Raw genomic sequence first — 14,769 nt, 5'->3', positions numbered from 1 at the left:
GATGATTTGTGGCTTGCACCTGAGCCAATTCTGATGCAGAGAACCGTTGGCTGTAAGCTTGGCTACTTCATGCGCTAAGGCATTCCCTTCTCTAGGAACCCAGGTAAACCCACAATTTGAAATATTTCGTGCTAAATCCAAAATGTCATCTAAAATAACTTGAATATCTGCAATTGTTGCCTTTGATTTTAGAGCTTGGATGAAAATCCCACTGTCAGATTCAAAGATAACTCTTTCCAGTTGAAAGTTTTTTGCTATTATTAGAGCTTCCCTAACTGCTAAGGCTTCCGCAGCTAAAGACGAGGTGGCCGCTATTTTAGAGTTAGAGGCTGTGAGGAGGTTTCCAGCGTGGTCTCTGAATACTGCTGTTGTTGCTCCTACAGAAAGCACTTCAAGGAACGCTGCATCAATATTGCACTTAACCCATCCTGGCAGTGCGCGGTCTCCAGGTAACCCTTCTAACTGTCCTTCTATCATTAACGGAACAATTAGCCAGTTCTTCTGCCATTTCTGCAAATTCCATTTCCATCTGTTTAGCCCTGTAGATTACCATTAAAGGACTAGATTTAGACCTCTGATGCACTGCTTGATTTCTTGCTTTCCACACCTCCCATGCCAAAAAACCAACTCTGCTGATACACACCTTCATATTTTTAAAAAGCTCCATTATCCATTTTTCAAAAGATGAGACCGTTTGAGGTGTAGGACAGCACTGAATTTGAGCTCCAAACCACACAGCCCTTGTCCAAGGGCAAAGCAGCAGTGCATGCTCAGTGGACTCGGGTTCCTGCGAACAAATAGCACAAATAGGAGTATTAGAAAATTTTTTATTATAAAGGTTTTGAAAGACCGGTAATATGTTATATGAGGCCCGCCATAGAAAAGATCTTATCTTTTGAGGCACTTTTAATTTCCAAATGTCCCTCCATAAGTCCTTGAAGTCATCATTAGTTGAAGGGCTATTGTTATTATCAATACTTTGCTCTTTCCTGGCAACATGATATCTTGCCTTTATAGTATATTTCCCATCTATTTTAAGAGGCCAACAAAACTTGTCTTCTCTAACAATAACACTTACCGGGGTTCTAATGATCTTCCTTATAGTATCTCCATCAAAATGTTTCCTTAACTCGTTTATATTCCACCCCTGTCATTGAGTAATTAGCTCCTTTACAAAAGTGACGTCATTATTCGTAACTTGAGGACTCCTCTGGATGTTAAAAATTCAGTTATCTTCCAGGATTCTCACTTTCTCTCCATTCCCAATCGACCATCTCCCATTCCTCAAAATGAAATCCTTACCATGTACAATACTTTTCCAGATCCAAGATGCTCCCCTTCCTGCCTTGGTTACTTTAAAATCCTCATTCGGAAAATACACAGCCTTAAGCACCTGAACCCACACTGCATTAGGGCATTCAAAAATTCTCCATGTCTGTTTTGTCAAGTATGCTATATTTTGACTATAAAAATCCTTAAAACCAATTCCTCCATCCCTTTTGCTAGCACAAATTTTATCCCAACTCCTCCAATAGATACCCCTATCCTTACCAGTGGAGGCCCACCAAAATTTAGCCACTTTCTGACTAAGACGGTGACAAAAAACCTTTAGGAAAGAGAACAACATTCATAGAATAGGCAGGTATCGCTTGAATAACCGATTTGATAGGAATTTCCCTCCCAGACTGACTAAGGAGTTTTTCTTTCCAACCTCGAAGCTTATCAGACACTCGCTCCTCAATCCAGCTCAGAGCTTTATTCTTAGATCTGCCCCACTGAGCTGGAAGACCAAGATACTTACCTGATTTATCCCAAGCAGGCAACCCTAAGATCTCCTCTATTTCTACTATATTTCTGATCAGAATCTGGTTGCCGAACGTAATCCCAGACTTGTCAACATTTATTCATTGCCCTGAGACTTCCGTATACATATTTAAAATAGTTATGAGTTGATAAATCTCCTCCTCACTATCCTTCGAGAAAATAATGCAGTCATCCATAAAGAGGAGACGAGAAATGGCTGGAGCAGTAGGGGCAATTCTGACACTAGAGATTCTACCTTCTTCTTTAGCCTTATCCATAAGGATAGTAAAAACTTAAGCTGCTATGATAAACAGGTATGGCGATAGGGGGTCTCCCTGCCTTAATCTCCTCTGTGGCACAAAATTTCTCGACAAAATACCATTGATCTTAATTCTATAAGTGACATGTGAGGCACAACTCATAATCAACTTAACCCAATGCGGATTAAACCCAAAAGCTTTCAGAGTTGCTTCTAGGAATGACCATTCAACCCTGTCATAGGCTTTGTTTATATCAATATTAACGGCTAAGTTCCTAGAAGCATGCTGTCCTTTTTTATTTAAAGCATGAAATATTTCCTGCACTATTACCATGTTATCCTGAATAAGGCGTCCCCCCACAAAAGCACTCTGGATAAGTGATATAATCGTATCTATTAATCTTTTAAGCCTAATAACCAACACCTTAGAGACCTCTTTCATAAACGTAGCTTCTTTGATTTCCTGATCAGAGACCTCTTTCATAAGCTCTTGATTCATATCATTAGTCACTCTAATAGGAATTTTGTTAATGCATTCAGACATAGCAAGGTTATCTAAAGCTTTAAAAAGATTTTGAAAATGAAGTACTGCCAGCTTAAGTATATCATTCTCCCCACACACCCATTCTTCACTGGTATCCTTCAATCTCTCAATCCCATTCCTGTCACTCCGTTCAATGGTAGAAGCATGGAAAAAGGCAGTATTCTTGTCACCAAATTTCAGCCATTTCACTCTAGATCTTTGACCCCAATACTTTTCCTCTTGTTTCTATAATCTAGTAATCTGCATTTTCATTGTATTAATTTCCTGTTGCTGTCTATCCGAGTATTCTCCTTCCTCTGCTTGTTTAAGGTTATGCATTAGTTTTTGTATTTTGACATCTGCCCTCTTAAAGTTAACCTTACTCTATTTGATCAAATCCTGCTTACAATTATTCATCCTTCGAGTTAAATTAGTCCAACGATCAACTGTACTATTACAAACACTGTTTCATCCTCTCTTTATGACATTACTACAATAAGCATGGTTAGCCCAAAAAGCCTCAAATTTAAAGCATCTGCACCTTATTCCCTTGGGTTTAACATTGAGAACTAAAGGCGTATGATCATAGCTAATAGCTGGTAAGGCTGAAAGAGTGGCATGTTAGAAAGCTCTTCTTCATTCCCAATTAGCAAGTCTATCTATCCTTTCTTTAGTAACAAATCCATTTCTTGGGTTACTAAACCATGTGTATTTTGTCCCTTGTAGCTCCAAGTCCATGAGAGCATTGTTATCTACAAAACACCTGGTGCACAAAATTGTGATCATCAATGGCGCCATCAACATGGTACGCTCAATTGCAATCTCAACTCTTTATCACAACTTCGCACAACTAACCAGCAAGTGCACTGGGTCGTCCAAGTAATAAACCTTACGCGAGTAAGGGTCGATCCCACGGAGATTGTTGGTATGAAGCAAGCTATGGTCATCTTGTAAATCTCAGTCAGGCGGATTCAAATGGTTATGGAGGATTGATAATTAAAAGATGAATAAAACATAAAATAAAGATAGAGATACTTATGTAATTCATTGGTGAGAATTTCAGATAAGCGTATGGAGATGCTTTGTCCCTTCAGTCTCTTTGCTTTCCTACTGTCTTCATCCAATCCTTCTTACTCCTTTCCATGGCAAGCTGTATGTTGGGCATCACCGTTGTCAATGGCTACAGTCCCGTCCTCTCAGTGAAAATGTTCAACGAGCTCTGTCACAGCACGGCTATTCATCTGTCGGTTCTCGATCATGTCGGAATAGAATCCAGTGATTCTTTTGCGTCTGTCACTAACACCCCACAATCGCGAGTTTGTAGCTCGTCACAGTCATTCAATCCTTGAATCCTACTCAGAATACCACAGACAAGGTTTAGACCTTCCGGATTCTCAAGAATGCCGCCATCAATTCTAGCTTATACCACGAAGATTCTGATTAAGGAATCCAAGAGATATCCACTCAAGCCTTGTTTGCATGTAGAACGGAAGTGGTTGTCAGGCACGCGTTCATAAGTGAGAATGATGATGAGCGTCACATAATCATCACATTCATTATGTTCTTGGGTGCAAATGAATATCTTAGAACAAGAATAAGCTGAATTGAATAGAAGAACAATAGTAATTGCATTAATAATCGAGGTACAGCAGAGCTCCACACCTTAATCTATGGTGTGTAGAATCTCCACCGTTGAAAATACATAAGAACAAGGTCTAGGCATGGCCGAGAGGCCAGCCCCCTTGATCTAAGAACTAGACATTCAAAGATGATCCTAAGATCTAAATTGATCAAAAGATTCCTAATACAATAGCAAAAAGGTCCTATTTATAGAGAACTAGTAGCTTAGGGTTTACAAAAATGAGTAAATGACATAAAAATCCACTTTCGGGCCCACTTGGTGTGTGCTTGGGCTGAGCATTGAAGCTTCTATGTGTAGAGACTTTTCTTGGAGTTAAACGCCAGCTTTTGTGCCAGTTTGGGCGTTTAACTCTCATTTTTGTGCCAATTCCGGCGTTTAACGCCGGGCAATCTTGAGCTGATTTGGAACGCCAGTTTGGGCCATCAAATCTCGGGTAAAGTATGGACTATTATATATTGCTGGAAAGCCCAAGATGTCTACTTTCCAACGCAATTAAGAGCGCGCCAATTGAGCTTCTGTAGCTTCAGAAAATTCACTTCGAGTGCAGGGAGGTCAGAATCCAATAGCATCTGCAGTCCTTTTCAGCCTCTGAATAAGATTTTTGCTCAGGTCCCTCAATTTCAGCCAGAAAATACCTGAAATCACAGAAAAATACACAAACTCATAGTAAAGTCCAGAAAAGTGAATTTTAAATAAAAACTAATAAAAATATAATAAAAACTAACTAAAACATACTAAAAACAATGAAAAAAAGCGTATAAATTATCCGCTCATCACAACACCAAACTTAAATTGTTGCTTGTCCCCAAGCAACTGAAAATAAAATAGGATAAAAAGAAGAGAATATACAATGAATTCCAAAAATATCTATGAAGATCAGTATTAATTAGATGAGCGGGGCTTTTAGCTTTTTGCCTCCGAATAGTTTTGGCATCTCACTTTATCCTTTGAAGTTCAAAATGATTGGCTTCTATAGGAACTGAGAATCCAGATGGTGTTATTGATTCTCCTAGTTAAGTATGTTGATGCTTGAACACAGCTACTTCATGAGTCTTGGCCGTGGTCCAAAGCACTTTGTTTTCCAGTATTACTACCGGATACATCTATGCCACAGACACATAACTGGGTGAACCTTTTCAGATTGTGACTCAGCTTTGCTAGAGTCCCCAATTAGAGGTGTCCAGGGTTCTTAAGCACACTCTTTTTGCTTCGGATCACGACTTTAACCGCTCAGTCTCAAGTTTTCACTTGACACCTTCACGCCACAAGCACATGGTTAGGGACAACTTGGTTTAGCCGCTTAGGCCAGGATGTTATTCCTGTAGGCCCTCCTATCCACTAATGCTCAAAGCCTTGGATCCTTTTTATTTTTACCCTTGCCTTTTGGTTTAAAGGGCTATTGGCTTTTTCTGCTTGCTCTTTTTTTCTCTTTTTTTTTTTGAATTCACTGCTTTTTCTTGCTTCAAGAATCAATTTGATGATTTTTCAGATCCTTAGTAACATTTCTCCTTTTCCATCATTCTTTCAAGAGCCAACAATTTTAACATTCATGAACAACAAATTCAAAAGACATATGCACTGTTCAAGCATACATTCAGAAGTCAAAATTATTGCCACCACATCAAAATAATTAATCTGTTATAAAATTCGAAATTCATGCAATTCTTCTCTTTTTCAATTAAGAACATTTTTCATTTAAGAAAGGTGATGGATTCATAGGACATTCATAACTTTAAGGCATAGACACTAAGACACTAATGATCATGTAATAAGACACAAACATAGATAAACATAAGCATAAAAATTCGAAAAATAGAAAAATAAAGAACAAGGAGATTAAAGAACGGGTCCACCTTAGTGATGGCGGCTTGTTCTTCCTCTTGAAGATCTTATGGAGTGCTTGAGCTCCTCAATGTCTCTTCCTTGCCTTTGTTGCTCCTCTCTCATGATTCTTTGATCTTCTTTAATTTTATGGAGGAGGATGAAATGTTCTTGGTGCTCCACCCTTGGTTGTCCCATGTTGGAACTCAATTCTCCTAGGGAGGTGTTGATTTGCTCCCAATAGTTTTGTGGAGGAAAGTGCATCCCTTGAGGCATCTCAGGGATTTCATGATGAGGAATTTTCTCATGTCCATGAGTGGGATCTCTTGTTTGCTCCATCCTCTTCTTAGTGATGGGCTTGTCCTCATCAACGAGGATGTCTCCCTCTATGTTAATTCCAACTGAATTACAGAGGTGACAAATGAGATGAGGGAAGGCTATCCTTGCCAAGGTAGAGGACTTGTCCGCCACCTTATAAAGTTCTTGGGATATAACATCATGAACTTCTACTTCCTCTCCTATCATGATGCTATGAATCATGATAGCCCGGTCTATAGTAACTTCGGACCGATTGCTAGTGGGAAGGATTGAGCGTTGGATAAACTCCAACCATCCCCTAGCCACGGGCTTGAGGTCATGCCTTCTCAGTTGAACCGGCTTCCCTCTTGAATCTCTCTTCCATTGAGCGCCCTCTTCATAAATGTCTATGAGGACTTGGTTCAACCTTTGATCAAAGTTGACCCTTCTAGTGTAAGGATGTTCATCTCCTTGCATCATGGGCAAGTTGAATGCTAACCTTACATTTTCCAGACTAAAATCTAAGCATTTTCCCCGAACCATTGTAAGCCAATTCTTTGGGTCCGGGTTCACACTTTGATCATGGTTCTTGGTGATCCATGCATTGGCATAGAACTCTTGAACCATTAAGATTCCGACTTGTTGAATGGGGTTGGTAAGAACTTCCCAACCTCTTCTTTGGATCTCATGTCAGATCTCCGGATATTCACTCTTTTTGAGTTTGAAAGGGACCTCGGGGATCACCTTCTTCATGGCCACAACTTCATAGAAGTGGTCTTGATGCACCCTTGAAATGAATCTCTCCATCTCCCATGACTCGAAGGTGGAAGCTTTTGCCTTCCCTTTCCTCTTTCTAGAGGTTTCTCCGGCCTTAGGTGCCATAAATGGTTATGGAAAAATAAAAAGCAACGCTTTTACCACACCAAACTTAGAAGATTTTCTCGTCCTCGAGCAAAAGAAGAAAGAAGAGAGTAGAAGAAGAAGAAAATAGAGGAGATGTAGGGGGCTTTGTGGTTCGGGCAAGGGGGAGAAGTAGTGTTTAGGTTGTCCGAAAATGAAAGAGTGAAGATGGGTTTATATAGGAGTGGAGAGGGGGTATGGTTCAGCCATTATGGGTGGGTTTGGGAGGGAAAGTGGTTTGAATTTGGATGGTGGGGTAGGTGGGGTTTTATGAAGAATGGATGTGAGTGGTGAAGAGAATAGTGGGATTTAATAGGTGAGGGGTTTTTGGGGAAGAGGTATTGAGGTGATTGGTGAGTGGGTGAAGAAGAGAGAGAGATAGGTGGGGTAGGTGGGGATCCTGTGGGGTCCACAGATCCTGAGATGTCAAGGATAACTCATCCCTGCACCAAGTGGCGTGCAAAAACATCCTTTCTGCCAATCCTGGTGTTAAACGTCGGGCTGCTGCCCCTTTCTGGCTTTTAATGCCAGCTTCTTGCCCATTTCTGGCGTTAAACGCCAGTCTGGTGCCCTGTTCTGGTGTTAAACGCCCAGAATGGTACCAGACTGGGCGTTAAACGCCCATTTTGCTGTCTTTATTAGCGTTTAAATACCAGCAAATTTTCCTCCAGGGTGTGCTGTTTTTCTTTCTGTTTTTCATTCTGTTTTTGTTTTTTCAATTGATTTTGTGACTTCACATGATCATCAACCTACAGAAAACATAAAATAACAAAAGGAAAATAGATAAATATAACATTGGGTTGCCTCCCAACAAGTGCTTCTTTAATGTCAGTAGCTTGACAGTGGCTCTCATGGAGCCTCACAGATACTCAGAGCAATGTTGGAACCTACCAACACCAAACTTAGAGTTTGAATGTGGGGGTTCAACACCAAACTTAGAATTTGGTTGTGGCCTCCCAACACCAAATTTAGAGTTTGATTGTGGGGGCTCTGTTTGACTCTGTTTTGAGAGAAGCTCTTCATGCTTCCTCTCCATAGTTATAGAGGGATATCCTTGAGCCTTAAACACAAAGGATTCTTCATTCACTTGAATGATCAATTCTCCTCTGTCAACATCAATCACAGCCTTTACTGTGGCTAGGAAGGGTCTGCCAAGGATGATGGATTCATCCATGCACTTCCCAGTCTCTAGGACTATGAAATCAGCAGGGATGTAATGGTCTTCAATCTTTACCAGAACATCCTCTACAAGCCCATAAGCTTGTTTTTTTGAATTGTCTGCCATCTCTAGTGAGATTCTTGTAGCTTGTACCTCAAAGATCTCTAGCTTCTCCATTACAGAGAGAGGCATGAGGTTTATACTTGACCCTAGGTTACACAGAGCCTTCTTGAAGGTCATGGTGCCTATTGTACAAGGTATTGAGAACTTCCCAGGGTCCTGTCTCTTTTGAGGTAATCTCTGCCTAGTCAAGTCATCCAGTTCTTTGGTGAGCAAAGGAGTTTCATCCTCCCAAGTCTCATTACCAAATAACTTGTCATTTAGTTTCATGATTGCTCCAAGGTACTTAGCAACTTGCTCTTCAGTGACATCTTCGTCCTCTTCAGAGGAAGAATACTCATCAGAGCTCATGAATGGCAGAAGTAAATCCAATGGAATCTCTATGGTCTCAGTGTGAGCCTCAGATTCCCATGGTTCCTCATTAGGGAACTCATTGGAGGCCAGTGGACGTCCATTGAGGTCTTCCTCAGTGGCGATCACTGCCTCTTTCTCCTCTCCAAATTCGGCCATGTTGATGGCCTTACAATCTCGTTTTGGATTCTCTTCTGTATTGCTTGGAAGAGTACTATGAGGGAGTTCAGTAATTGTCTTACTCAGCTGACCTACTTGTGCCTCCAAGTTTCTAATGGAGGACCTTGTTTCAGTCATGAAACTTTGAGTGGTTTTTATTATATCAGAGACCATGGTTGCTAAGTCAGAGTGGCTCTGCTTAGAATTCTCTGTCTGTTGCTGAGGAGATGATGGAAAAGGCTTGCCATTGCGAAACCTGTTTCTTCCACCATTATTGTTGTTGAAACCTTGTTGAGGTCTCTGTTGATCCTTCCATGAGAGATTTGGATGATTTCTCCATGAAGGATTATAGGTGTTTTCATAGGGTTCTCCCATGTGATTCACCTCTTCCATTGATGGGTTCTCAGGATCATAAGCTTCTTCTTCAGATGAAGCGTCCTTAGTACTGCCTGGTGCAGCTTGCATTCCAGGCAGACTTTGAGAAATCATATTGACTTGCTGAGTCAATATTTTGTTCTGAGCCAATATGGCATTCAGAGTATCAATCTCAAGAACTCCTTTCTTCTGATTCGTCCCATTGTTCACAGGGTTCCTTTCAGAAGTGTACATGAATTGGTTATTTGCAACCATTTCAATGAGTTCTTGAGCTTCTGCAGGCGTCTTCTTTAGATGAAGAGATCCTCCAGCAGAGCTGTCCAATGACATCTTGGATAGTTCTGACAGACCATCATATAAGATACCTATGATGCTCCATTCAGAAAGCATGTCAGAAGGACACTTTCTGATCAATTGTTTGTATCTTTCCCAAGCTTCATAGAGGGATTCACCTTCCTTCTGTCTGAAGGTTTGGACTTCCACTCTAAGCTTACTCAATTTTTGAGGTGGAAAGAACTTTGCCAAGAAGGCATTGACTAGCTTTTCCCAAGAGTTCAGGCTTTCTTTAGGTTGTGAGTCCAACCATATCCTAGTTCTGTCTTTTACAGCAAAAGGGAATAGCATAAGTTTGTAGACCTCAGGGTCAACCCCATTAGTCTTGACAGTGTCACAGATATGCTAGATTTCAGCTAAAAACTGATGAGGATCTTCCAATGGAAGTCCATAGAACTTGCAATTATGTTGCATTAGAGAAACTAATTGAGGCTTAAGCTCAAAATTGTTTGCTCCAATGGTAGGGATAGAGATGCTTCTCCCCTAGAAGTCAGGAGTAGGTGCAGTAAAGTCACCCAGCACCTTCCTTGCATTGTTGGCATTGTTGTTGTTTTCGGCTGCCATGTCTTCTTCTTGTTTGAAGATTTCTGTTAGGTCCTCTACAGAGAGTAGTGCTTTAGCTTCTCTTAGCTTTTGCTTCAAGGTCCTTTCAGGTTCAGGGTCAGCCTCAACAAGAATGCTTTTGTCTTTGCTCCTGCTCATATGAAAGAGAAGAGAACAAGAAAATATGGAATCCTCTATGTCACAGTATAGAGATTCCTTGAGATGTCAGAGGAAAAGAAGAATAGAAGGAGGAGGTAGAAGAAGAAGAATTCAAACTTATCAAGAGAGATAGAGTTCGAATTGTTGATAGTGGAGGAGTGTTAGTCCTTAATTAGAAGGATATGAGAAGAAGGGAAGAATTTTTGAAAATAAATTAAAAGATTTTGAAGAAATTTTTAAAATTTGATTGATGATTTTCGAAAACTAAGATTGAGAAAGAAATAAAGTGATTTTTGAAAAAGATTTTGAAATTAGAAATCAAAAAGATATGATTTGAAAACTATTTTGAAAAGGATGTGACTGAGAAGATATAATTGAAAAGTTATGGTTTTAAAAAGATATGATTGAAAAGATATGATTGAAAAATAATTTAAAAAGATTTGATTTTTTAAAATTAATGACTTGGCTAACAAGAAATTTAAAAGATATGATTCAGACCTTAAACCTTTTTCAACAGAAAAGGCAACATACTTGAAATGTTGAATCAAATCATTATTTGTTAGCAAGTATTTTTTAAAATGGAAAGAAATTGATTTTGAAAATATATGATTGAAAAGATATGATTTGAAAAAGATTTGATTTTGAAAAATTATGGAAACTTAAAAAAATTTGAATTAAAAACAAAATCTTCCCTCTTGTGCCATCCTGGCGTTAAACGCCCAAAATGCTACCCTTTTGGGCGTTAAACGCCCAGCCAGGTGCCCTGGCTGGCGTTTAAACGCCAATTTTCCTTCTTCACTGGCGTTTTGAACGCCCAGCTTTTTCTATGTGATTCCTCGGCTGTATGTTCTGAATCTTCAATTCTTTGTATTATTGACTAGAAAAGACACAAATTAAAAATTTTTTTTTTGAATTTTTAATGATGAGGAATAATCAAAATGCAACTAAAATCAAATAAACAATGCATGCAAGACACCAAACCTAGAAGTTTGTATACTACTGACACTAATAAATTGAGAATGCATATGAGAAACAACAAAACACACAAGACAAGAGAATTTAAAGATCAGAGCAAGTAAATCATCAAGAACAACTTGAAGATCAGTGAAGACACATGAATGAATTCGAAAATGCAAGAAGAACAAAAACATGCAATTGATACCAAACTTAAAATGAGACACTAGACTCAAACAAGAAACATAAAATATTTTTGATTTTTATGACTTTGTAATTTTTTTGGATTTTTCGAAAATTATATGGAAAAGAAAATAAAGAGATTCAAAATTTTTAATAAGAATTCCAGGAATCATGCAATGTTAGTCTAAAGCTTTAGTCTAAAAAGATTAGACATGGCTAGCTAAGCTTCAGCAGGACATTACATTCAAGAGCTAAATTGATGAAAATCAATCAGCTTTGGTGATGATAAAAACATCACCTTGAAACTCTAGAATTCATTCTTAAAAATTCTGAAGAAAAATACCTAATCTAAGCAACAAGATGAACCGTCAGTTGTCCAAACTCAAACAATCCCCGGCAACGGCGCCAAAAACTTGGTGCACAAAATTGTGATCATCAATGGCGCCATCAACATGGTATGCTCAATTGCAATCTCAACTCTTTATCACAACTTCTCACAACTAACCAGCAAGTGCACTGGGTCGTCCAAGTAATAAACCTTACGCGAGTAAGGGTCGATCCCACGGAGATTGTTGGTATGAAGCAAGCTATGGTCATCTTGTAAATCTCAGTCAGGCGGATTCAAATGGTTATGGAGGATTGATAATTAAAAGATGAATAAAACATAAAATAAAAATAGAGATACTTATGTAATTTATTGGTGAGAATTTCAGATAAGCGTATGGAGATGCTTTGTCCCTTCCGTCTCTCTGCTTTCCTACTGTCTTCATCCAATCCTTCTTACTCCTTTCCATGGCAAGCTGTATGTTGGGCATCACCGTTGTCAATGGCTACAGTCCCGTCCTCTCAGTGAAAATGTTCAACGCGCTCTGTCACAGCACGACTATTCATCTGTCGGTTCTCGATCATGTCGGAATAGAATCCAGTGATTCTTTTGCGTCTGTCACTAATGCCCCACAATCGTGAGTTTGAAGCTCGTCACAGTCATTCAATCCTTGAATCCTACTCAGAATACCACGGACAAGGTTTAGACCTTCCGGATTCTCAAGAATGCCGCCATCAATTCTAGCTTATACCACGAAGATTCTAATTAAGGAATCCAAGAGATATCCACTCAAGCCTTGTTTGTATGTAGAACGGAAGTGGTTGTCAGGCACGCGTTCATAAGTGAGAATGATGATGAGCATCACATAATCATCACATTCATCATGTTCTTGGGTGCAAATGAATATCTTAGAACAAGAATAAGCTGAATTGAATAGAAGAACAATAGTAATTGCATTAATACTCGAGGTACAGCAGAGCTCCACACCTTAATATATGGTGTGTAGAAACTCCATCGTTGAAAATACATAAGAACAAGGTCTAGGCATGGCCGAGAGGCCATCCCCCATGATCTAAGAACTAGACGTTCAAAGATATCCTAAGATCTAAATTGATCAAAAGATTCCTAATACAATAGCAAAAAGGTCCTATTTATAGAGAACTAGTAGCTTAGGGTTTACAAAAATGAGTAAATGACATAAAAATACACTTCCGGGCCCACTTGATGTGTGCTTGGGCTGAGCATTGAAGCTTCTATGTGTAGAGACTTTTCTTGGAGTTAAACGCCAGCTTTTGTGCCAGTTTGGGCGTTTAACTTCCATTTTTGTGCCAGTTCCGGTGTTTAACGCCGGGCAGTCTTGAGCTGATTTGGAACGCCGGTTTGGGCCATCAAATCTCGGGCAAAGTATGGACTATTATATATTGCTGGAAAGCCCAGGATGGATACTTTCCAACGCAATTGAGAGCGCACCGATTGGGCTTCTGTAGCTCCAGAAAATCCACTTTGAGTGCAGGGAGGTCAGAATCCAACAGCATCTGCAGTCTTTTTCAGCCTCTGAATTAGATTTTTGCTCAGGTCCCTCAATTTCAGCCAGAAAATACCTGAAATCACAGAAAAACACACAAACTCATAGTAAAGTCCAGAAAAGTGAATTTTAAATAAAAATATAATAAAAACTAACTAAAACATACTAAAAACATACTAAAAACAATGCAAAAAAGCGTATAAATTATCCGCTCATCAACACCTAAAAGCTTCGATCTGACTAATCGGTTTTGGATGCAATCCTACTTTCTCATGTTGTGCAATTACATCATTGAAGTCTCCGACAAAAGCCATTGGTACATCCAAATTATTATTTGCATAAGTTAACTCTTTCCATAACTCCTTTCTTCTCTTGTAATCGGGATGGCCATAAATAAAAATTCATTCCCAATCTTTATCATTAGCATTGCTGATATGAGCTTTAATAAAGTTTTCACACCGCATAAACATTAATATTTATATTACTTTTCCAAAAAAGACACAGCCCCCCGGACAACCCCTGGGATTCCACACAAAACATATTATCAAAGCCCAACATTCTCCTAATCCTAACACAACTAAGATTGCTAGCTTTAGTCTCCATAAGAAACAAAATGGACGGCCTAAGAGATTTACAAATACTTCTTAGTTCAGGCACTGTCAAAGGGGCCGCCATCCCACGACAGTTCCAGCTGACAACAGTCATGGCTACTAGTGGGGCTTGATAAGGCCCTCCTCCTCAGGCATAACTATTCCAGCTTCATTTTTGAACTTCTTACCTATTTTTTCCATTATTAGTTGTTCGTCATCTTCCATCTTGTCTACATAGACTGGTAGGCTGCTTGTACCCTTTTTCCTTTTAGAGTTCAGATTCAACCCCATGTCAAAAGCCAGCTCTAGCACACGTTAATTTTCGTTCCTCTACTCCGATACAGCAGCAAGCTCCTCTTCTATATCTTGCTTTTCCTCAGCTAGTTCAACATAATACTCCTCCCCATTCTCCATTCATTGAATCATGGTTCTACCAGCTGCAGTAATGATCCTCTTCATTTTAGGTTTTTCCCTGTAGCTCCCCAACTGACCTGCACCATGCTTTACAATTCGTGTCTCCTTCTTTGATTGCTTGTTGAAATCCATACCGCCATGTTGATTAATTTGGGAATCTTTCTTGCCAAAAATCTTCTCCAATTCTTTCCTGATTGTTAACTTTTTGGGATTCTCCCAAGCATCTTCCTGCACTTGTTGGCGCTCAAAACAATCCTCCATCTGCTTTGGCTCATCAAAATGCCCCTCATTTAGCCTTGATTTGGTACCAAAAGGTTAGCGCTTCATGTTCTCC

General features: G+C 39.5%; 1 non-coding gene and 1 pseudogene across 1 annotated transcript; both read left to right on the top strand.

The window, feature by feature from the left end:
- The window catches only part of LOC140183355 (uncharacterized), a 177,511-nt pseudogene that overhangs the window by 104,686 nt on the left and 58,056 nt on the right, over positions 1–14,769 (top strand).
- On the top strand, positions 9,794–9,901 carry LOC112792974 (small nucleolar RNA R71). The gene has a single exon (XR_003197690.1). It is a non-coding gene; the product is annotated as a small nucleolar RNA R71 (small nucleolar RNA).

Source organism: Arachis hypogaea, chromosome 3, assembly GCF_003086295.3.
Source record: "Arachis hypogaea cultivar Tifrunner chromosome 3, arahy.Tifrunner.gnm2.J5K5, whole genome shotgun sequence".
NCBI classification, from domain to species: domain Eukaryota; kingdom Viridiplantae; phylum Streptophyta; class Magnoliopsida; order Fabales; family Fabaceae; genus Arachis; species Arachis hypogaea.
The sequence above is the reverse complement of the archived record's forward strand: the minus strand, read 5'-3'. Positions and strand labels throughout refer to the sequence as shown.